This window comes from Pleurodeles waltl, chromosome 8, assembly GCF_031143425.1.
Source record: "Pleurodeles waltl isolate 20211129_DDA chromosome 8, aPleWal1.hap1.20221129, whole genome shotgun sequence".
Classification (NCBI taxonomy): domain Eukaryota; kingdom Metazoa; phylum Chordata; class Amphibia; order Caudata; family Salamandridae; genus Pleurodeles; species Pleurodeles waltl.
Window position 1 is genome coordinate 1,255,686,919 of NC_090447.1, and position 25,893 is coordinate 1,255,712,811.

Here is a 25,893-nt window from a genome sequence, read left to right on the forward strand (position 1 = left end):
CACATGTAAAAAATCCTTAATTTGTTCGCCATTTTTAACTGGAGAACCAGAAGAGGTCATGAAACCTCTCTGTGACCACAATTGGCCGAAATCATGTACAATGCCGAACCCGTATCTGCTGTCAGTATAGATAGTGACTTTCAAATTTTCAGCTGCGTGGCATGCCTTAGTAAGGGCAATTAATTCAGCCACTTGAGCAGAATACATTCTTTCGAGCCAGGAAGCTTCTATAATGCCAGCTATTGTACACACCGCATAACCAGCTCTCAGTATTCCAACTGAGTCTCTTAAACAGGATCCATCAACAAAGATAATGCAGTCATTTTCTTTCAACTGCATATCTTGAATGTCAGGTCAGGGTTTGGTACATAGTTCTGTTACCTCAAGACAGTCATGCTCCACTTCCTCTTCATTATTAATCTCAGTATTTTCAACAGGAAGTAGAGTTGCCGGGTTCAGTACAGTACATCTCTTTAAGAAGACATTTGGTGACCCCAAAATAATACTGTAGTCTCATATCGGGTAAGTCAGGCATTTGTCATGTGCTGTGTTTTAGTTTGAGTCAACAAAATTTCAACTGAATGTGGAACCATTACTGTTAGGGGATGTCCCATCACTATGCCTTCACACTGTGTGAGGCTTTGACCAACTGCTGCAACTGCGCGCAAACAACTCGGTAAGGCTGCTGCAACGGGGTCCAGAGGAGCTGAAAAATATGCTACAGGGCGGTTTGCATCTCCATGGACCTGTGTTAAGACAGACAGAGAACAAGAATCACGTTCATGACAAAACAGTAGAAAAGGTTTTGTATAATCAGGCATACCTAAAGCTGGTGCCCTACACATGCACTCTCTCAATTCCATGAATGACTCAAGCTCTTCCTCAGATAAGGTTATGGTATACGGTTCATCCTTGGTTTCCTTGCCTGTCAATTTTATCAATGGTTTAGAGATAATTGAAAAGTTGGGAATCCACTGGCGACAGTAGCCCACCATTCCCCAAAACATCCTTACATCTCTCTTTGTTGTCGGGGGGTTCATCTGCAGTATGGCTGTCACCCTTTCTTTTGATAGTCTCCTGGACCCTCTCTCTATCAAGTGTCCTAAGTATTTTACCTCTTTCTGACAGTACTGCAGCTTCTTTGGGGACACTTTATGCCCATTCTTTCCCAAATGGTTCCGTAAGGCAATTGTATCATACCTACAGTCATCTTTTGTTCTGGATGCGATCAGTAAGTCGTCAATGTACTGCACTAGAGTCGAACTAAAAGGCAATTCTAACGACTCCAAATCCTTCTTCAATATCTGATTGAAGATGGACGGTGATTCAGAAAACCCTTGAGGAAATCTGCACCAACTGTATACCTTGTCCAGGAATTTAAAACTGAATAAATGTCCTCATGAAGGGGCACCGAAAAGAATGCTTGCGACAAGTCTACCACTGTGAACCATTCTGCCTCACATGGAACCTCGAACATGATTACTGCTGGGTTCGGCTCTGGGGGGCAACATTTTACCACAATCTTGTTTATTTTTCTCAAATCCTGCACAATTCGAACTTTCCCACAAGGCTTTTTCAGACCCATTATTGGTGAGTTACATGGGCTGCTCAATACTTCCTTTAGAACTCCCTGCTTTACAAAATCCGCAATTATCTGTGACACCTGGATAAGTACATCTTGCGCCATATGGTACCGCGGAACCTGGGGAAACACTGCATTTGGCTTCACCTGTACTTTAACCGGTTCTACTCCTCTTATCAGTCCCACTTCCTTTCCTGTCAGGTCCCACACTTTCCCTGTCACTATTCTCTGTAACTCAGCTGGTAAGTCAGTCACTGTAAGCATCGGGAATAAGGTTATCAAAGGGTAATCTTCATTTACAGTCTCCGTTTCTGATTCTGTAAATTGCCCATCATCCCCCTCATCATCACTGTTTGTCTGCACTTCAATTCCATCATTAGAACAGGTAATCGAACATTTCGTTTTGCGCAGTAAGTCTCTTCCCAGTAGGGACACGGGACTTGAATTCACAAACTACAAACTTATGCAGTCCCTGGAAGTTTCCAATCTCAACCTGAACTGGATCGGTAATTGGGTTTGTCAAATACTGGTTTGCTACTCCTACCACTCTTATGGTACGCCCTGATAGTGATAATTTCGGAACCTCTGCGCTTCTGATTGTAGAACGTGTATCTCCTGTATCAACTAGGAATGAAACCTTGTGTCCCATCACCTTTCCCTCTACATAGGGTCCCAGTTGATCTACTTCTAGGGACGCTGCAAGCCTGCACTCCTCACTGTCTGAACTGTCATCCGACCATTCATCATTCATTCCATCTTCCATACGCAATGGGAATTGCTGTACTGTGTTATTTTGGCTCACTACTTGACCTGTGACCTGCTGAGGAAGCATCACCTGTTGCTGTCCCATTGGAGCCAAGGGTAATTGCATTTGCTGTCTAGGTGCCATGGGAACCTGCTGTTGTTCCTGCTGCATTTGTGCTGGTTGAACACGCTGCATTTATATTTGCTGCATGGGCTGTATCCCCTGCATCTGAACCATGTTATTCAGAAAATTCTGATTTTTACCTCTCATTTTTGGGCCTCTCATATTTTGGAATGTACCGATATCAGTGCTTTGTTGAACGACACCATCATATCATGCACCACATTTGGGCATTCCCGCTTCCAATGCCCCACGCCCCGCACGCGTGACATGGTGACATCTTTTTCACCCCCTGTCCATCATTTTGAACCACAATAGTATTCAAGTCTGGACCGCAATTCACAAAACCTCGACCTCGGCCTCTCGGTTGCGCCTGAAACACGTGATTCCCTTGCGGGAGCAGCTGTACCATCTGCTGGATTCCATTTCCCTGCATACCTGCCTGTGCTGCCCTTATCTGCATCACCATCACTTTCTCCTTCAACTTCCTCTGCTTCAGCTCAATCTCGTCACTACAGTATTTTGCATACTGCAACACCTCATCAATCGGTTTTGGTTGCCAACAGATCAGATGATTCTTAATCATCTGGCTAACCTCTGGCCTCAGCCCTTCAACAAATCTAAACACAAGATGGTTCATGTCTTTCGGCTCAATAGTCTCAGTGCCACTGTAATGTTTGAACGCTTTCAATAACCTCTCGTAGTAAGCATGGATTGACTCTTTAACCTCCTGTGAGGTCCGGTCGATTTTCTGCCAATCAGTCACTTTCGGCGACACCTTCTGTTTCAAAAACTCAATCACTTTATGATAGTGCTTCATCACCTTCTCAGATGGTGCTCCAGTTACCTTATACCTTGCAAAATTACCAGTGTTTTACCTGATTCCTAAAATTCACAAGAATGCCTTAAAACCACCAGGAAGGCCTACAATTGCAGCACAAGGTAGTTTGTTTGAATTTCTGTCAAACCATATAGATACATTTTTGAATCCGATGGTGCAGAATTTGCCTTCCTATTTGAAAGACACAACAGAATTCTTACAATGAGTATTTGATGTGAGCTGGGAGAGTGACATGCTACTGATGACATTGGATGTTACGGCTTTATATACAAGCATTCCCCATAAAGATGGGGTGAGAACAATACAACATTTCTTGAGATCCAGACCAATTAAATTTTACAAACACAGTATCATGCTGAGTAGTATGATCAATTGGTGCCTCCAACACAATATTTTTTTCTTCAATCATGAAATCTTTGAACAACAATGTGGGACTGCTATGGGTACCTGTTTTGCTCCCAGTTATGCAAACCTGTACATGGGCTGGTGGGAGAAACAGATTATAAACAGTTCACCATTAGACACTTGGAATGATCACATAGATATGTGGTTGCGATATATAGATTATATTTTTGTATTTTGGAGAGGAAATGTGGGGAGTGCTGGAAAGTTCATTAATTATATTAATGATTTTAATGTGAAATTTACAGGCAACATTAGCCAACAAGAAATTGAGTTTTTGGATGTTAAGATTACAATAGAAAATGACAAATTACAGACTATGGCCATCATTACAACCCTGGCGGTTGGTGTTAAAGCGGCGGTAATACCGCAAACAGGCCGATGGAAAAAAAAATGGGATTACGACCGTGGCGGAAACCGCCAACATAGACAGCCACTTTAAAACTCCGACCGCCACAGCGGTAGAAACAAACACCGCGGCGGTAACCACCAATAGACAGGCGGAAGACAAAGTACCGCCCACCGTATTTCAAGATGCCTATCCGCCACCTTTTCTGTGGCGGAACCACCACTATCAAAAGCACGGCAGAAACAGTACACAGAAGGGAAACCACTCACCTCTCGACACCCAACGAGGAACCAGGACGCCATTGAGCGTGAACCTCAGGTGTTACCTATGTTGGTTTACCTCCTCTTCTACCAGGAGTACGAACGGTGGCGGCGGTGACTATGGTGAGTACTGCACCTATAACACAGGGGAAAGGGGGAGGAAAGAGAGTGATACACACACGCAACACGCAACACCCCCACCCTCACCCTCACACCCAACAACATACACACAAATACATGCATCAACATTACATATACACCCCGCCACCCCCTGGAAGAACGCACGGACAAAAGGAAATTATTGTTATGATTGTAATAATTAAAAATCCATTAGTCAAAAGTCAAAATTCAGTATAAACAAATATGTACACCAACTACACAAGTCCGGATAGTGTACCAATCATTGTCCGTGGACCACTGGGCCCAAAATGCATGGGCGAAGCCCACACATGATACATAACACGAAACGGAGAGAACATAGCTGGGGCATCACACCGAAAATATATAGGCACCTCGGGGGGGGCACCTCAGCCTGATGAACGCACGACGCCACTGCTGTACGAGGGGGCTCCATGCCCATTGCTGTATCCTGGGGAGTGCAAAGCCACAGTCTCTCAAGTCGCTCCAGTGGGTGGGTTGCCCACTGCTTTATCCTGGGGAGTGCAAAGCCACAGTCTCTCAAGTCTCTCCAGTGGGTAGGTTGCCCACTGCTTTCTTCTGGGGAGTGCAAAGTCACAGTCTCTCAAGTCTCTCCAGTGAGTGGTTTGCCCACTGCTTTATCCTGGGGAGTGCAAAGCCACAGTCTCTCAAGTGGATAACAGTCTCCACTGGTTCTGGAAGGGGGGGTGGTGCCCAGAGTGCTTCATCCTGCCAAGGACTGAGGTAGTGGATGTGTTACTTCACTGGTTCTAGAGGGGGCCTGGTGCCCAGAGTGCTTCATCCTGCCAAAGACCGAGGTAGTGAATGTGATACTCCACTGGTTCTGGAGGGGGCCTGGTGCCCAGAGTGCTTCATCCTGCCAAGGACTGAGGTAGTGGATGTGATACTCCACTGGTTCTGGAGGGGGCCTGGTGCCCAGAGTGCTTCATCCTGCCAAGGACTGAGGTAGTGAATGTGATACTCCACTGGTTCTGGAGGGGGCCTGGTGCCCAGAGTGCTTCATCCTGCCAAGGACTGAGGTAGTGGATGTGATACTCCACTGGTTCTGGAGGGGGCATGGTGCCCAGAGTGCTCCATGTGCAGTGTGGCACGTTCAATTCCCTCACCTGGGTGTGCGTGCCATGAGATTGGCGAGGTTCAGGTAGCATGATGCGCCATGGAGGCAGCGACATACCCCACACTGCTGCGGCTTCGCATTCCACCTGCAGGTGCAAACAGTGATGGAAGTCATGCCTCATCGAAGCTGCCCAGGGTCCAGGAACTCACCTCCAGCCTCAGACGACTGACCACTGGGGATGGTAGCCATGTCAGCGGTGGTGCCAGTGTCTGAGGACGCCACGGGGCTGGTGGCGGTGCTTGTGGTGGTGTCTGTGGCGGCAGTGCTTGCGGCGGTGTCTGTGGTGGCGGTGCTTGCGGTGGTGTCTGTGGTGGGGGTGCTTGCGTCGGTGTCTGTGGCGGCAGTGCTGGCTGCTGTGCATGGGTCAGCACCTGCTGAGGGACAAAGCAGGACGTCTCCTGCAGCCTCGGACGGCTGCCCACTGGGGAAGAGGCTGGAGAATGTCGCTGAGGCTGTAGACATGCCGGGGGCGGTGCAGGTGGCGGTGCAGGTGTCGATTGTGGTGGCGGGGCAGCTAGCGGTGTTCGCCGCAGTACAGGTTGGCATGGTCGTGGACAGAAGGTGTGACACTGGTCCCTCAGTCGGTGCCACCATACCCTCTTCTGACCTGCTCTTCTGCTATTGGCCCTTCCCCACCTTTGATGGTGCCGCAGTTGTCTTGCCACTATCCCGTTTTGTTTTTGCTGAGCCCTTGGTGGCTGGTAGTTTCGGCTTCTCCCTCTGGGATGTGGGCACCTTTTTCACCTTGGCAGGTGGCGGAATGTCCTTGCCCTTGCTACGTGGCACACTGGCAGCCCTGATGGGTGGCACACTCGATGACCCCGCAGTTACTGGCACCAATGTGCCTGGGGATGTGGTGGCTGAAGTGCTGGGCTGGGACCTGGAAAGCCTGGCCCTAGATGAAGGACGGGGTGGAGGTGTAGGGAAGAGGTCAATGTTAGCCAGGAAGAGTTTTTAGACACACTGGGTTCGGGAAGATGGAGGGGGTTTGGGAGTGGAGGTAGAGGTAGTGGTTGTAGGAGGTGTACGTCTGCTGAATTTGAGGGAAGGTGCATGGGCTGGAGGCTGTTGTGAGGTGGATGGCTGTTGGGTGGTTGTGTGCCTGTGTTTGTGTACTTTGGGAGGAGGGCTCATAGACACACTGGGAGAGAACACTGGGGATGTGTAAATGGTAGTGGGGGTGGTGAGTGCACGTGAGCAGTGTGTGGAGATGGGACTGCTGGTGATGGAGGTAGTGGCTGAGGATGTAGTGCATGCAGGTGTGAGTGGAGACGAGACAGGGAGGGAGGAGGAGGACGTGGAGGAGGGGGACACAGTAGAGGCAGTGGATGTTGCTTTGTCTGCATGGGGATGGTGCTTGTGTGAGTGCCTGTGGGATGTGTGGTGCTTATGTTTGCCATGTCCACTCTTCTGTGTTGATGTGTGTTCATGCTGGTCTGATGGTGTGCTTGGGATAGGCTGAGGTACAGGGGATTGGGTCGGGGTGGAGGAAGTAGGAGGGGGAGGCTGGACACGGGGACAATGGCTGCCATCAGTGCTGAGGCCAGAGCCTGAAATGCTCTCTGTTGGGCTGCCTGCCCAGAATGAATGCCCTCCAGGTATGCATTTGTTTGTTGCAAATGCCTCTCTACACCCTGGATGGCATTCACAATGGTAGATTGCCCAACAGTGAGGGATCTCAGGAGGTCAATAGCCTCTTCACTGAGGGCAGCATGGCTGACTGGGGCAGGGCCTGAGGTGCCTGGGGCGAAGGAGATCCCCACCCTCCTGGGTGAGCGGGCACGCTGAGTGGCTGCTGGGAGAGCGGTGCTGGTAGGGTGGGTGGCGGATGTACCTATTGATGCAGTGGGCACAGAGGTGCTGTCACTGCTGTCTGCTCCTGTCCCCGCTGTGGAGCTCCCCTCGCCCTCTGTCCCACTGGTGGCTTCAGACTCCATTGCTTCACCCTCCAGGGCCAAGTGGGTTGCAGCTCCCTCCTGCTCCAGTGCAAATGCTTCTCCGCCTGATGATGCTATTGCACACACTAACAGGGAGACCACAAAAAGGGGGGGAGACAAAAGAAAGACATGTTCAATGCATGCAACACCACTACCATTGGCGGACACAACACACATGGAGCAGCCCTCTGCACTATGCCAGGCACTGACAGTTCCTAGAAATTTCAGCTGACCCTGGGGTACGAGGCCTAAGACCAATTGCTGCACACCTGCAAGTCACAGGAGCCTGACTAGGTATAGATGGCTCTTACCACTGGTGGGGTTGGGGTGCCACATAGCCTGCCTCACAAGGGACCTTGCCTACGAAGTTCGCCCTGGCCTAGGGGAACCCAGAGCCCACCTCCCCCACCCAGACGTCTTGTAATGCACGCAGAGTCAGCTGAATGAGAGTGTACTCACCCCCTTGTGGCTGCTGTGATGCCTTAAGCGCCCATCCAACTCCGGATACACCACCGCCAGAATCCGGAACATCAGGGGGGTCATGGTGCGACGTGCACCCCTCCCACGTTGGGAGGCCATCTCCAGCTGGGCCTCCGCCGTCTTCTTGCTCCTGCGGCGCAGGTCCTCCCAACTTTTACGGCAGTGGGTGCTCCGTCTGTGGTAGACCCCCAGGGTCCGGACGTCCTTGGTGATGGCACGCCAAATACCCTTCTTCTGGTGGGCGCTGACATAGAGGAATGGTACCGGGGGGAAGGAAATTACTTACCCGTCCAGACCGTCATACTCATTGCCCACCAGTTCGCACCCATGCCCTGACGCACATACACTCACCATCCGCACATGCAGGCCTCAGCCCACCCCATGTATCTTCCATCCACACCACTCTAAACAGGCATTGCCCATGCAGCATGCTCACAGTGTACTCAACTGGTTGTCTGTAGGAGTGTACAGTTGCGTGCAGTGGGTGAGGAGCCCATCCACTAGTTTCTCCAACTCCTCCGAAGTGAAGTCAGAAGCCCTTTCGCCAGACACTGAAGCCATCGTCACTTCCAGACACAGGTCACAGCAGCACTTGCAGTGTAGGTCCTCTCCTGTTGAAGGTCAGGTATCAAGTAAGGGAACAGAGAGAAAATGGCGGTCACATCCGCGGCGGTGCATACCGTCACCGCCGGAGTACATCGTCATTGGCTCCTGGGACCCATAGGGCCCAATGTTAACCAATGCAGAATTGTGCTGCGGTCTTCGACCGCCCACCGCGACGGTGTACAACGCCAGCGCAGTTACCTCATATCCCCTTGTCCCACCTTACAGGTCAGGCAGCCGCCATTTCAGGAGGCCACATGGGATGAATGTTAACTGCGTCACACCTATCTGGGCCGGGAATATAGACAGATACCGGCACATTGCGGTTTAATAACGTTTCTGCAAATAACAAATTGTGATACCTCAGTGTTGGATGACTCTCTGCTCGCTATTCTCCTCCATGGGGCACGTCTGCTGGGGCAGGTGATGAGATGGCGGCATCCTCTGGTGTACAGACCCCTGGTGGACCTGTCGACAATGGAAGAGAGACACATCCTAGTCACATACAGAGTTGATCGTGCAACAATCCAGGAACTGTGTGCCAAGTTGGAGCCAAACCTGATTTCATCTATCCGCCATCCCACAGGAATCCCCCCTCTAGCGCAGGTCCTGTCTGTACTCCATTTCCTGGCCAGTGGGTCTTTTCAAACAACAGTGGCCAGAGCGTCAGGGATGTCCCAGCAAATGTTCTCTAACGTGTTGTCCAGAGTGTTGTCTGCCCTGCTGAAACACATCCACAGCTACATCGTTTTCCCACAGGTGGAGGATTTGCCCACAGTGAAAGGTGACTTCTATGCCCTGGGACATATCCCCAACATCATTGGTACCATTGATGGGACACATGTGGCGTTTACCACCCGCAGGAATGAACAGATGTATAGAAACCGGAAAAGCTACCATTCGATGAATGTGCAGATGGTGTGTTTGGCAGACCAGTACATCTCCCATGTCAATGCCAAGTATCCTGGCTCTGTGCATGACGCTTACATTTTGAGAAATAGCAGCATCCCTTATGTTATGGGGCAACTCCAGAGGCACCATGTGTGGCTAATAGGTGAGGGCAAGGTCCCAATACAGTTGACATAGGTGTCTGGGTATGAGGTTGTCCCTAAGGGTTAGTGTGTGTCCAACAGATATCCATCGACATTTGCAGGTGGCTCTGGTTACCCCAACCTGTCATGGCTACTGACCCCAGTGAGGAATCTCAGGACAATCGCAGAGGAACGCTACGAGACACATGGGCGAACTAGGAGGGTGATCGAACACACCTTCGGCCTCCTGAAGGCCAGATTCCGGTGCCTCCATCTGACAGGTGGCTCCCTATACTACTCACCGAAGAAGGTGTGCCAGATAATCGTGGCCTGCTGTATGCTGCACAACCTGGCTTTGCGACGACAGGTGCCTTTTCTGCAGGAGGATGGCCCAGATGGTGGTCTTGTGGCAGCTGTGGAGCATGTAGGCAGTGAAGAAGAGGAGGCAGAAGAAGAGGATATCGACAACCGAGACACCATCATCATGCAATACTTCCAGTGAGACACAGGAAAGAAGCTGTAACTGCTTCCCACATCTCATACTGTTGTTTGAGCTAGCATAAGTCTGTCATTTTCACTCAGTGTATGGACCCTGACTTGTCACTTTGACTTTCCATTTCACAGATCTAGGTCTCACTTTGTGCCCTCTGCTCTGTTTACTCCTGGCCTACAGCTGTGCTACATTGGTATGTAAACAAGTACAGTGACGTTGCTATATTCCATAGTTATTGCAATTACACATTTGTGAAAGCACAGACTGACTCCAGATTGTTTTGTGATTGAAGCGTGTTATTCCTGTGCAAATAAGTGGAGGGGGTTGTAAAATGGGCTGGGGTGATGGTGGAGGAATGTCCATGACGGAGTCCAGTCTATTTGTTTCACAGGTGCATTGTCCAAAGGGGCATAGGAAGTGGAGCGATGGACAGGGTGACATAGTGGGACAGAAGGGTGACATTCGGGGGGTCTCATTTCCTGGTGGGGGTTTTGGCAATGTTCTCTGTCTTGTTCCTGGATCTCAGGCACCGTTTGCGGGTGGTTCTCCATCTGCAGGGGGTGGGGTGCTGGTGTCCTGTTGATCCTGTGGCGGTGCCTCCTGTCCACTAGTGCTGATGGAGTTGGAGGGCTGTTCATTGTCCAGGCTAGTGTCAGGGGCCCCTTGTTGTGCCACTGTGTCCCTCCTGGTGTTGAGAAGGTCTGCCAGCACCCCTGCAATGGTGACCAGGGTGGTGTTAATGGACTTCAAGTCCTCCCTGATCCCAAGGTAGTGTTCCTCCTGCAGCCGCTGGGTCTCCTGAAACTTGGCCAGTACGGTTGCCATGGTCTCCTGGGAATGATTGTAAGCTCCCATGATGTTGGAGAGTGCCTTGAGGAGTGTCGGTTCCCTGGGCCTCCTGTCGCACAGCAGTCCTCCCAGTTTCCCTGTTATCCTGTGCCTCTGTCCCATGAACCGTGTGCCCACTGCCCCCAGGTCCCTGATTGTCCTGTGTTAGTGGGTTTTCCTGGGTTCCTTGTAGTGGTGGACACACTGCTGATTGACGTGTCCTGGGGACAGAGGGATGGGCCTGCTGGGTGGGTGCTGTCCTGGTGTTTTCTGAGGGGGGAGACTCTGTGGTGGCTTGTGACAGTGGCAGGGGAACCGACTGTCCTGAGGTCCCAGATGGGCTGGGCTGGTCATCTTGATCCAGGCGTGCAGAGCTGCTGTCATCACTGAGAGCCTCTTCTGTGGGGGGACTGGATATGTCTGGCACCTCCTGTCCGGTGACGTTGGGTAGGGGTCCTATTGGGGTGTAAATGCATAGTTATTGTATCTGTGTGTGCCATTGTGTGCAATGGGTGAGTGACCCTCTACTCCAGTGCTTGCATTATTGGCTTGGTCCTTGTTTGATTGGTGATTTTGGGGCATGAGTGAGTCTCTGTACTGGACATGCTTTGGTGATGGGTGTCCATGCATTGGTGTTACATGCAGGGCTTGGTTTTGGGATGTGTGGGTTGTGTTGGTGGGGTATCTGTGGGTTGTTGGGGTGATGGGTGTGAGGGTAATGGTGAGAGTATGTGATGGCATGCAGGTGGGGGGGATAAGGTAGTACAGATTTGCCTTACCAGAGTCCAGTCCTCCTGCTACTCCTGCGAGGCCCTCAGGATGCATGATCGCCAAGACTTGCTCCTCCCATGTTGTTAGTTGTGGGGGAGAAGGTGGGGGACCACTGCCAGTCCTCTGTACAGCAATCTGGTGTCTGGATACCACAGAACGCACCTTCCCCCGTAGGTCGTTCCACCTCTTCCTGATGTCATCCCATGTTCTTGGATGCTGTCCCACTGCATTTACCCTTTCGACAATTCTTCGCCATAGCTCCATCTTCCTTGCAATGGATGTCTGCTGCACCTGTGATCCGAATAGCTGTGGCTCTACCTGGATGATTTCCTTCACCATGACCCTGAGCTCCTCCTCAGAGAACCTGGAGTGCCTTTGAGGTGCCATGATGTAGTGTGGGTGATGTGTGAGGTGGTGTCTGTTGTGATGTGTGAGGGGATGGGTTGGTGTGTGTTGTTTGAGGTGCGTGGATGTTGTGTAAGTGACGGTGTTGTGTGTCTGTGGATGCTAGTGTTGTTTTTGGTAGTGTCTCTCTCTGGCCTGCTTTCAAATTTCTGGTAGTAAGGGTTTGTGGGTAATGTGGGTTTGTGTTTTGTATTGGAATGGGTGTGTGGGAGTGGTGCGTATGTGTATCAGGTGTGTGTATTTTGAATTGTCCAATGTGGTGGTGTTTTGTAAATGTGTGTGTATTTTGAGCGCGGCGGTGTGCACCGCCAATGGTTTACCGCGGTTGAAAGACCGCCTCCTTGATTCGTGGGTCGTGATAGTGTGGGCGTATGCTTGTTGGCATGGTGGTGTCGGTTTTGTTATCGCCAATTTATTACTGACCTTTGGTGTGGCGGACTTGTGAGGGTGACTTTACTGTGGCGGATTCTGAGCTGTGGGTCATAATACCTGCAGCAGAATTCCGCAGCCGCAGCGGTATGTTGGCGGTCTTCTGCACGGCAGTAAGCGGGATTTACCGCCAGGGTTATGATGAGGGCCTATGTTATATAGGAAACCCACAGCAGGAAACAGCTTATTACACGCACATAGTTTTCACCCCAAACCATTGAAAGAGAACATTTCATATGGAGAGCTATTACGAGCTAAAAGGATTTGTAGTACTGAGAGTATGTTAAAAGAGGTTGAGAATGAAATGATGAATAGATTGAAAGCAAGGGGATATTGCAATACTACACTAACAGAGGCAAGTAGAAAGATAGGACATCGTACAAGAGACAACATTTTGTTCAATACACAACAAAATAATTAGAAGAAATCGGATAAACAGCATACTTGCCGCTTCGTATCTACCTATAATACTGCACATATTCAACTGAGGATGATATTGCAGAGACATTGGCATATGTTGAGAAATGATCCCACCATAGGAAGTGATATTAGGAAAAACCCACAAATTACTTACTGTAGAGGAAAATCTATGAGAGATACATTAGTGAGCAGAGATATTAGACAAAGTGAAACAAGTAAGACTTGGCTGAATCAGCAAGATGGTTTCTTCAAATATTGGAAATGTAAGGCATGCAAAAACAGTGAAAGTTTTTAAACAGTTGAGATGAGAGGTAGAACTGTGCACAAGATCAGGTGATTATATACTTGTAAAAGTGATTATGTAATATATACTTTGAAATGTAGCTGCCCTAAAACCTATATAGGAATTACTAAGCTTCAGGTCCACAAACGTATTTTACAACATTTACGAGCTGTCCAGAATAGAGATGATAGTTATCCAGTTGCAAGACATACACATGAGGTACACGGAGGGGATGCAAAGGATCTCAAGTATAATGTAATTGATGGTATTTCAAAGGATGTAAGAGGTGGAGACAGGGAAAAAAACTGAGGATTTTAGAATCAAGGTAAATATTAGCGTTTGACACCAAAGAATGGTATGGATTGAAGAAGAGTGAAGAATTGTATATACATTTAAATAATTAAACTTGATAGATAACAAGATATTATACCTTATATATGACATAACAATTTATAAAGAGTTACTTGTATGTCGATTGAATGTTGCAATGGGCTATATGTAATAGATTTGGTATGGCAATCATGTAATTGGTCATAAATTTCTTTTTTTTTATTTAAAAAAAAGCTTTTTTAAAAACAAAAAAGTTTTCTTTTTTTCATAATTGCCTGTTTGTAAAGTGTAGTATCATAGTATTATACATCCAAATGACAATATTTAACTGATATTTTATCCAATACTTGTGGACGGATCATAATTGTTATTGAGTGAGCCTACTGGGGCGTTATTGTAGTAATGGTGTGATAAATTTGGCATGAAAATCATGTAGTTTGATGCTGTGGTCGGTATTGATAATACTTGTATTCAGCATAGATTTATTAATGGTTAAATTATGTAACCATCCTTGTCATTATGTGCACTTTGGCCACTTTCACGAGCGAGAATTTCAGATTGCGAGTAAAATTGTATATAATACATGGTACATATTTTTAATTAAATTTATAAAGAAATGATTCCATTTTCATTTTGAATAATAATTTAGTTTAATTATGAACATTGTCGAGGTGATCATGTGATGTTATAAATTGTAAATAAACATGGCGCGAAACAGGTTGATGAAGGCAGTAATGTCGAAACGCGTTCCTGTGAACCCTTAATAAATTTCAACTACAATTTACCTTGGAGTGCCGATCTTCTGTGAAGCAAGAAGAAACTGTTAAGATATATATACATATCTATGTATATATATCTTGTTCAAGAACAATAGCCAACCTGGCGGGCACCATGTTTCTTTGGGAGGAAACTAATGGTATATCACAAATTCAAATGGCCTTGCCATATCCTGGTCCCTTCTAGCCCTGAGTCGAGACTGAGGAACTGATTTAGAATTTGGCAGAGACAGTCCTTTGTCACAAGTAGAAGATGGAATAATAATGGAAGCCATCAAAAGTAGACATGCAAGCAGAAACTGAGTGAGAAATGTGACATGTACTGAGATGGGTTTGCAATTTGTGGGCTGTTTGAAACCGAAGGGAAGAGGTGACAGGAAGGAGGGAGCACTGGACAGCACAGCTTTTCTTATACTGATTACTGTCAATGGTAAAGAGACTGACACAGAAAAATTGAAGTACGATGTCAACACCATCGCTGTGCGCGCGCTCTAGGGCCCGCCTGATGACAGATTCCGTGCATTACTGTTTCCACCACACAGTCTTGGTCCAGAGACTGCCATTTGCAGAGTCTAGTGGCTGCTGCAGCGCGCTGTGCGCGCATTGCCTTTATTTCAAGGCATTGGTCCCAAGTATCTTTATGGCAGCCATCTTGGGCGGGGCACCTTGGGCGTGGCACAGTAGGCGGGGCACTTTGGGTGTGGCACTTGGGGCGGGGCACTTTGAGTGTGGCACATGGGGTGGGGCACAAGTCTATTTAAGTGAACTCGCCCAGTTCTCACTGCTCACTATTCTGAGGATCTCGTGAGGACCGGAGCTTTTCTGTTTGAAGTCAGGTGTTACCAATTTCCTGCTTGTTCACCTGGGATTTCCCCGTGTTGAGGCATTTGAAGCAGCAAGTAGCAGACACTCAGGGCGGTAAGATGGATGGTGGTTTCTAGCTTCCATCATCCGCTTTCTGATTTGATAAAACTATTTAAAGGCTGATATTCTTTTTTTGTTGGAGAAAGTAGTAATCTTTGGCAACCAGCTGTAAATATTGAAATTGAATCAAACTAAGCGAATGTTTTGCTGTTACAGCGTTACCGCTTTCTCGCGGTCACTTTTCAACTTCAGCTGCTTACTTGTGGAGTTGCTCGTTAACGACAGAGATACATTGTATAAGCATGGTTATTCAGAAAAGGCTTAAATGGTTATGAATAAATGCTAAGGCAATAATTTGAACTCAAGGGAATATTTGATTATGGTTAATGTAAGATACGGACACAAACTGAAATCGTGTATCTTGGAAAGTTTTTGAGATGTGAAGTAGCATTTCTTTGAGTGAATACCGTGTTAACCTTTCATTTTTTTTAACTTATGAAAGGCGCAATGATTTACTATTGTTCCGAGCGACTGCTTGATTTATAGTTGACAGATTCCAAAGAGTTCTGTGATTGATATTTCTCTGTAGTATCTGTGATTCTTGTTTCCACAGGTCTCCTTCCCCGCTGTACCCTTCCTTAACTCCCTATCCCCCACTTGGCCACTCTAAGACTCCGCGCTGTTAAGGTCTGTAGAGTTGGAGCTGCTATGAGGTGGGCCAATTGACAACAATACGTGTACCCTGAGGATTTGGTCTCACTGACAGAATAGTGAGCCCACAAATTTACATCCTCCTGGTTTACGCTTCAGTTGTCAATATGGCCACCTTAGACAAATTGTTAAAAGTAATTACGCAAATACAACTTGATTTGGTTGAGTCGAGGAACACCACTGCCGCCTTAGCTGAAAAGGTTGCTCATCTACAAGATAAAGTGGGAAAGAAGGAACAAAGTCCTTTGGGAACGGGTTGGCATACTGTTTCACCACAAACGTCAGGAGTGAATCCCTCAACCAACGTTTCATTCACTGTTCCCACACCAAGTCCTTTAGCTGCACCGAGCGGTTTTCTGGTGATCCCAATAAAGTTCAGACTTTTCTTACACAAGTGGAACTCCATTTCACTTGTACTCCAAATACCTTTCCAGATCCACAATCCAGAGTAGCATTTCTAATTTCCTTTTTATCTGGAGATGCTGCCACATGGGCAGTTCCCTTGGTTCGCCAAGATAGCCCATTACTCTATAATTGGAGAATGTTTGTGCAAGAGTTCAAAAATGTCTTTGAACGAAGAGCAATTACCTTGTCAACAGATCGAGAGTTGCTAGAGTTACGCCAAGGAAATAGAGATTTAGTTTCATATTTGGTTAATTTCAATAGGTTAGTGGCGGAAACAGCTTGGCCAGAGGAGAAAAGAGCCGCTCTTTTCTATCAAGGTCTCAAAGACGAGTTGAAAGATGTTCTTGCACAAATTGATCCTCAACCAACTGGCTGTTCAGAGTTAATCAACCTTGCTTTAAAATTGGATCATCGACTTGCTGAAAGGAAAGGAGAACGGAGAAAACCTGAGAGAAGCATTTGGCGTGCAGACAGGAGTAAAGGTCCACAACCAAATAATGAAGTTAGCCCAGAACCATTGGAGATAGGAGCAGTCAGGCAACCTTTAACTGAAGAGGAAAAAGAACAGTGCTGAAAAAATGGACAATGCTTGTATTGTGGCCGTAAGGGTAATTTTATAAAAGAATGCCCAGTAAAACCAAAGAGCAAGATACCTGTAACAAAAAGAACTGTAGCAAGTGTAGATACCGAAAAGGAAAACTAGAACACCCAAGGTGTAAAGAAGGGTTATTCTTGGGTGTAGTAATTAACCCTTCCCAAGACACAAATCAAAATCAACAATTAGCAAGGTCACAACATTTAAGAATTGATCTGGAGATACAGGTACAGGATCACGTTCATCTAGGCAAGGCTTTAGTGGACTCTGGTGCTACTGGCAATTTCATAGATGCACAGATAGTTCAATCATTGAATATCCCATGAGAGAAAAAGAAAACACCAGAGGTGGTGCAAGCGGTAGATGGCAAACTACTATCTGGAGGACCAGTGGTTCTACAAACTCTTCCATTGTCAGTAACTTGTGATGGACAGACACAAAAGAGTAAACATGTTGAATTGATAACGTTTGATGTGATTCATGCTCCTCAGTATGGAATGATTCTTGGAATGCCATGGTTGAGTCATCATAATCCCCAAATAGATTGGAAAGAAAGAAAGATAATGTTTTCATCTCCTTTCCGTAAAGCAAAGTGTCTTAAGACATTGAACATTAAAACTCCCATTGAATCCTATGTAGTCAGAGCCGCTGAGAAGGATATAGAATTACCCTCGCAAAATTCATCATTTACTGACGTGTTTGATGAAAAGGAGACAGAAATGTTATCACCGCACAGACCATATGACTGTCAAATCGATCTCATGCCTGGAGCCGTACTTCCTAGTTGTCGTAAATATGCCTTATCCAAACAGGAAAATCAATTTCTCAGAAAGTACTCAGACCAATTTCTAGCTAACGGATTCATTTGCCTTTCTAAATCTCCAGCAGCCTCTCCTCTTTTCTTTGTTACCAATCAAATGGAGATCTTAGAACTTGCAAATGATTATGGGGCGCTTAACAAGATCATGATGAAGAATAAGGATCCGTTACCCTCAATTCCCATCCTTCTAGACCTAGTAAAAAAGGCGACAATCTATACAAAACTAGATTTAAGAGGAGCAAATCATTTAGTCAGAATGAGAACTGGTGACGAGTGGAAAAATGCCTTTAAAACTCAGTATGGGTTATTTGAATACACTGTCATGCCATTTGGACTTTGTAATGCCACAGCAGCCTTTCAGTTATTTCTGAATGATGTCCTATGAGAATATTTGGATCTTTTTGCAATAGTATATATAGAAAACATTCTCATTTATTCCGATAATGAAGCTGAACATGAGCAACATGTTAAAAAGATTCTTCTAATGCTCAGAAATTGGCCAATTCCTAAAACTGTGCGAGATGTACAATGTTTTCTTGGTTTCGCTAACTTTTATCGCAGATTTATTGATAATTTTTCTCAAACAGTATCACCCATTAATAAGTTGGTGAGATTAAAAGAACCCTTCTTGTGGTCCCCAGTACCTGATAAGTCCTTTTCGACCTTAAAGAAAGCTTTTTCTACCGTGCCCATCTTAGCTCATCCAGATACCGAACGCCCATTTGTTGAAGAAGCAGATGCTTCTGATATAACGATAGGTGCAGTACTCTCTCAAAGCAATAAAGAAACTGGTCAACTTCATCCGGTGGCTTATATGTCGCGAAAGTTGAATGAGGCAGAGCAAAATTATGTAATAGCAGAAAAAGCGCTCCTAGCAATTTGTGATGCCTTTAAGGAATGGAGACATTACTTATTAGGTGCAAAATATATCATCACAGTCTACACAGACCATCGTAATCTACAATTCATGAGCGCAGCTCGCCTCTTAACACCCAGACAATTACGATGGATGTTATTTTTTGCAGAATTTGACTTAGTAGTAACCTTTCGCCCTGGTAAAGACAATTGTAAAGCTGATGCTTTATCCAGGCAAGATTATACGATACTACCCATAACTCAACCACAACAAGCCATAATCGCCCCATAAAAGATTCTATGTATTATAAAAACTGAAGACTTTTTTAAAAACATCTGTAACTATTTTACCATTGAGAAATGGCAGAAATGGGTTGAAGCAAATCGTGCTAGAACTATCAAACAAGGCCTGTCCTTCCACGAAACTCATTTGTTTGTCCAGAAAACTAGCCTACGTAAGTTAGTTTTTCACTGGCTACACACCGTGCCCATAGCAGGACATCCAGGCATCCCATAGACACTTGAATTAATTCAAAGATAATTTTGGTGGCCTACCCTAGTAAAAGATGTTAAACAAATGGTAACAGACTGTGAAACCTGTGCCAGAACAAAAGCAAGTCATTCAAAGCCCAAAGGTCTTTTATAACCTCTCCCAGCTACAAATAAACCATGGGAACATATATCTGTAGATTTTATTACAGGATTACCGTCAGTACAACATCATTCCATAATTCTCGTAGTTGTAGACAATCTCACTAAATATGCACACTTCATTGCTTGCAAACCATTACCTACTTCCAGTGATTTATACTTCTAAATCAAGTGGTTCGCCTTCATGGACTGCCTAAAGTGATACTCTCTGACCGAGGTTCGCAGTTTACCTCACCTTTCTGGCAAACATGGTGTAAAACATTACAAGTCACATCCAATCTGTCCACCAGTCATCATCCACAAACAGATGGACAAACTGAAAGATTAAATCAATCATTAAAGCAATATTTACGAGCTTATGTAGAAAAGGCAGTAACTTCTTGGGTATCAATGCTTTGGCTAGCTGAATTAGCCTATAATAACTCTTACCATACATCCACAGCATCAACACCTTTTTGTGGGATGTTTGGGTATCACCCAGTTACATTATCTATTACAATACCCCAAGAAACCTCCCTTACTCCTGCAGTCTCACATACTATACAACAACTTCATCAGGTGCAAAATGCAAATTCAACAACACCTGGAAAAAGTGAAACTAAAATATAAAAGGCATTATGATAAAAAAGATTGTGAAGGTCCACAATACAAGCCAGGAGATAAAGTGTGGCTCTCAACTCGTCACATCACCTTTAAGAAAAAACATATGTTCCTTCCTAAATACATTGGTCCTTACACAGTACTTCAGCAGATAAATCCAGTGATATACAAACTGTTTTTACCCACACCATTACATATTCACCCCGTATTTCATACTTCTGATCTGAAAAAAGAACATCAAAAATCCTGCTCTGTCCTTCTCCAGTTCTAGTGCAAGGACAATGCGAATATGAAGTGCGACAGATTTTAGATACAAAATTCCGAGGCCTCACCTTATGGTATCTGATAGCATGTAAAGGCTACAGACCAGAAAATTACTCCTGGGCTCCAGCACAAGGAGTGCATGCCCCACGACTCGTGCGGCGTTTTCACCGTCTCCGTCTTCATAAACCAGGCCCTAGAGTGCGCTAGGGAGGGGGAAATACTGTCAACACCATGGCTGTGTGCGCGCTCTAGGGCCCACCTGATGCCAGAGTCCGTGCATTACTGTTTCCACCACACAGTCTTGGTCCAGAGACTGCCATTTGCAGAGTCTAGTGGCTGCTGCAGCGCGCTGTGTGTGCATTGTCTTTATTTCATGGCATTGGTCTCAAGTATCTTTATGGCAGCCATCTTGGGCGGGGCACCTTGGGCGTGGCACATTGGGCGGGCACTTTGAGTGTGGCACGTGGGTGCGGGCACTTTGGGTGTGGCACATGGGGTGGGGCACAAGTCTATTTAAGTGACCCCGCCCAGTTCTCACTGCTCACTATTCTGAGGATCTTGTGAGGACCGGAGCTTTTCTGTTTGAAGTCGGGTGTTTCCATGTTCCTGCTTGTTCACCTGGGATTTCCCTGTGTTGAGGCATTTGAAGCAGCGAGTAGCAGAAACTCAGGGCGGTAAGATGGATGGTGGTTTCTAGCTTCTATCATCCGTTTCCTTATTTGGTAAAACTGTTTAAAGGTTGATATTCTTTTTTTGTTGGAGAAAGTAGTAATCTTTGGCAACCAGCTGTAAATATTTAAATTGATAACAAACTAAGCGAATGTTTTGCTGTTTCAGCGTTACTGCTTTCTCGTGGTCACTTTTCAACTTCAGCTGCTTACTTGTGGAGTCACTCGGTAGCGACAGAGATACATTGTATAAGCGCAATTATTAAGAAAAGGTTTAAATGGTTATGAATAAATGCTAAGGCAATAATTTGAACTCAAGGGAATATTTGATTATGGTTTATGTAAAATACGGACACAAACTGAAATCGTGTATCTTGGAAAGTTTTTGAAATGTGAAGTAACATTTCTTTGAGTGAATACCATGTTAACCTTTCATTTCTTGAAACTTATGAAAGGCACTATAATTTACTATTGTTCCTAGCAACTGCTGGATTTATAGTTGACAGATTCCGAAAAGTTCTGTGATTGATATTTCTCTGTAGTATCTGTGATTCTTGTTTCCGCAGGTCTCCTTCCCTGCTGTACCCTTCCTTAACTCCCTACCCCCCACTTGGCCACTCTAAGACTCTGCGCTGTTAAGGCTTGGAGAGTTGGAGCTGCCAGGAGGTGGACCTATTGACAACAACGCGTGTACCTTGAGGATTTACTCTTGCTGACATACGATAATTTATAATTTATAATAGAGTTTATAATAGGATTATTATCTGGTCTTGGAAACAAGGAAGAACTACCTTAGCAAGTGTAGCAGCTGTCACTGAGAAAGGAAAGTGACTTATCACTTGTTCGAGCAGTTGTGCATACCTCCCTCAATGCAATGGCCCTTGCCCAACTGAGCAGGTGACTCACTTTTGGACCTAGACAAAAACACAACACACATATTTAGACTATCAGTAACAACCACAGTACTTTGCACAAATTAGAAATAATCCCATACTAATGTGATAGCTATTCAAAGTATCTCTTTGGAAGGTTTACTTGACATTTTAAAATTCAAGTAGTCAATAATTCAACATTATAAAAAAGAAAATAGTGAGGAGAATTGGCTTAGAAAGGGCCAGAAAAATGATGATGAAAGGAGGATTAGGGAATTGAAACATACATGGTGTTGGTAACATGCCATGTTGCTCTTCCATGACCACATGGACCCTTGCATATTGGTGTTTCAACAGGGTCAGCATTGTGAGAGTTATACCCAGGTGATCCACATACACCATCCTGTTGGGGGTCCATGACCATCTATGTTCATGCACTATTTATTGTTTGCTCAATAATGCATCCTGCCAACCTACATGTTGTGAGCCTGCATTCCTGTTCACTTTACTAACAATCTTCCATCACCTCAAGATATGTAAAAGAGGGGTGAGGGAATTATCACAGTAAAAGTAGCAAAAAAATGCAGAAATAAAGCTTCAGACAAGAGAAAGCAAAAAGTGGAAACAGAAGGAGCAGAAAGGAAAAACAAAAGGAGGTATGTAAGGTTCACACAAACACTAAAGTAGATAAGTGGAAGTTAGAAAAGAAATGGAAAATCCTGAAGGCCATAAAGGATACTAGTTGGAAAAAGTAAGAAATTATAAACATGACTTACCAGCTCCACCAGGAATGGGTGGCATGGAGGCTGTGACCTCCCTGTCGACCTGAGCCATGGCAGACATCTTGACCTTCTTGTTTCACGGTCTGTCCATCTCTTATCACCCTGGTCTGGGAAACCTGGAATACCACTCGCTTTTTGCACATTCTGGTCTGACTGAGATACAGTCAACCCCTTCCGGTAGGCACAGAGCTGTTGACTAGGTCATGCCAAAGCAGTCCGTACCCTCAAGGAGGAGTCCCAGAGGAAAAACCCAATTGGGAAAAAAACCTCTAAAAATCAGTAACTCCCAAAATGAGGAAAAAGAAAGAGTGTCAAAAAAGGTAGAGCGCCGGAATCAGGAACTTCAAAAATAGCAGGAACAGAGGGCACGAAGAATTCCTCAAAACAGGGAACATGAGCGAAGACCACCACCAAGCAGGAAGTGTTTGCAATGCAAGGAAAGTAAGAATACGGTGCTTTTTATGCCCTTAGATAGGAAGTGACAAAGAGGAAGGACCAACAATGCCAACTTGGATTGGGAATATTCCATAAGAACAAACAGGAAAGACACTAGCTTGGAAAAGAAAAAAAAAAGAAATGCATGCAGGGATACCACAAACCTCTGGGAAGAAGATAGTATGGCTTATAAGAAAAGAAGAAGAAAGAAGAAGAAGAAGTGAAGACAAGCCCCAATGTCAAGACATCAGGTTAGTGAACAATATATGGAGAGGGGCGCTGCCTGAACCCAGCTGCTTTCATGAGGCCGCACGTTGAATGTCGTCGAGACCCAATCCTGGGCCCCTGGGCCACGCTGCGGGTGACAAGACAGGTCACTGCCCACAAAACAATTCACGGTGAGACCGGCCACCAGAAAAGCAGACCGCCAATCCCACCACAGCCCACGAGGGAGACGACGCGGGCCCCCCACATCGAGACAACTTGTTTTTTTGTCTTATCTTAAATAGTAGCGCCCTGCATGAGGGAGCAAAGTTTTCATCTCCTTCCCTGAACGCATGTAAGCATGCAAGGAAAGAGATGAAAACTCCCCTTTCAGTAAGTGAGAGCTGTTTGACAGCTCCCATTTGCTGAAAGCGGAGTTATGTTTGCTTTTGCTTAGCGGGAGCTGTCAAAGCGCCGGCCAAGCAAAAGCAAACAGCTACCTCCCAAGGGCGGACAACTCAGGAGGTAGCCAGTGCTGGCTCTGGGGGGGGTGGCCCCCAGGGACATCTGTGGCTCCAAAAGGGGTGCCTGGGAGGCCCCCCACCATATTTCAATTTGGACCCAGAGAGGTGTAAGTCCCTGGGTTGGGGGTCCACGGCAGACCCCCTCTGTAACTTATTTTGTATCCCCATGGAGATGGTGGTCCCGGGGCATGTGGGATCTGCGGGACACCCACTTTTATTTCTATTGTATGTTGCCCCAGGGAGGTGGTGGTCCCCAGGGTGCAGGGGGCATGCAGTCACCCACATGCTTTGTATAAACAACCCACAGGAGGTAGCAGTCCCTGGGGCTCATGGAAGTCCACAGGACCCCCATTATATTTTCATTAAATTAGCCCCAGGGAGGTGGCACTCCCTGGGTCTTGGGGGACACGCGCCCCCCCTGCATACTGTGCATATCCAGCTCCAGGGAGGCGGGGTTCCCCAGGTCTGGGGGGTTCCACAGTATCCCCCATTATATCATCATTTGCTTAGCCTCAGAGAGGTGGTGGTCCCCAGCGCTTGGAAAAGCCCTAGGAGGGAGGCCCTGTGCGACCCCTCCTTTTTTGGCCCAATAAGGCATATTCATGGCAAAATGCTCTTTTGCCCTGGGGGAGTATCAGGGTTACCCCTGCACCAAGGCTAGGGGGATAGGGTTAACATACCCTGCACCTTTTTCTTTTTTTTCCAGTTGTTTTTTAGACTAAGCTGAAGCAACAGGATAGCTTTCCCCTACTATCCACACATCCAGTTTCTCCATGTTAACGCTGAACAAACATTTGCAACCACCAGCTTTGCTTTTTTAGTAGTGGTTTCTATTGCGTAACTGTGGCAGCTCGTATAACTTCCTGATTTACAGCCTGCGGAGAGCAAGGTCAAGCATATTCCTAATAATGTTCATCCCCTGACTCAATTGGTGTGCGTTTGCGTGTACCGTAATTGGTTTATTAGACCACGCAGTGTCCTAGTGCTGACAATATGTATTATCTAACGCATCCTTCAGAGGAACAATACAAAGACACTACGATTTATATTCACTCTAACTCCATAAGGACCTGACTATGACCATGATCTGTTGGTTTTGTGACCAATGACATTGTATCAGCGTGCAAAGTCACTCTGACATCTAAGACCTAACACTTGCACAGGTGGAGTTGTGCACCCGGGTTTAAGTCTGGATTAGGTTTCCCCTGTTATTTATTTTGTCCTGATGAGACCCTATATTTATTAAAGGGTCGAAACGTTGTTGACTAAGCCTGGAACTAACCTATACATAGAGGCCCTTTGATTATAATTGGGTCACTACAAATGGACTTCAATTTGATTTAGGTCATTTGTGACTATCTTTGGAAACCTGTATTGCTGCAATATATCAAGGTATATTGATTGATGTAGGTTCCTTGGTTGGTTTGGGGCTTTTCTCCAAATTAAATTGAACACTGCACTAACATGTGATGGTTTTGATTAGTTTCAGTTCATGTATTGATTATTGCCATTTATAGTTGTGGTTGCCGTGGTTGCCCTTCCCCTCCTTCTCTCTTGCTGGCTATATTATCAATATGATTGTGTTTTGAATTTTATTGTTTAACTACATTTTACTCCTATGGGAACCACTGTCTTCAGAAAATAAACAAAATAAAAAATGCCGCAACTTTGCTGCTATCTGCAGGCTTCCTGCTGGATCGGGGCAAAAAAAACCAAAATGGTGGCCCACCTTTAATTTAATTATTCGGGGAAGTGGATATTAGTGGGCCTCATCCCCAACCCCAGGGCCAAAATGTGCTAAAATGGGGAGAAGGGCCATATGAACCGTTCTATGTTTTTTTTCTTCAGAAAGAGAATGGGCTGTGGGTCCCCATTCTGGAGCCTTTAAAGATCCTAAAAATCCCGCCTCCCGGGGACACTGTTAATTCTGGTGGCTCCATCCCCTGGGACTAAAACTAATTTTAAGTGGAGTGGGCCCCTCTCTCTGAGCCTTAGAATGCCTTGGAACCCAATCCCCAGGGGCCAGCTCAGTGACTGTGTCCTGCGTAGCCCACCCCCTGGACACAGTACCGAGAAACAAGCACTAGTGCAGGCAGAGAAAAAAGAGTTTTCTCCCACTTGGAAGAAGCATTTTTAAATCTCTCACCAAATGAGAGTAAACATGCCTTCCCTGCCTGCAGTAGTGTGAACAGTAAGGGCAAGCGTGCTCTGAGTTGGTGGGAGAGTTAAGCATGCTCCAAACGGCTCAGAGCAGACTTCTGTTCTGTTTCCCTGCCTGCACT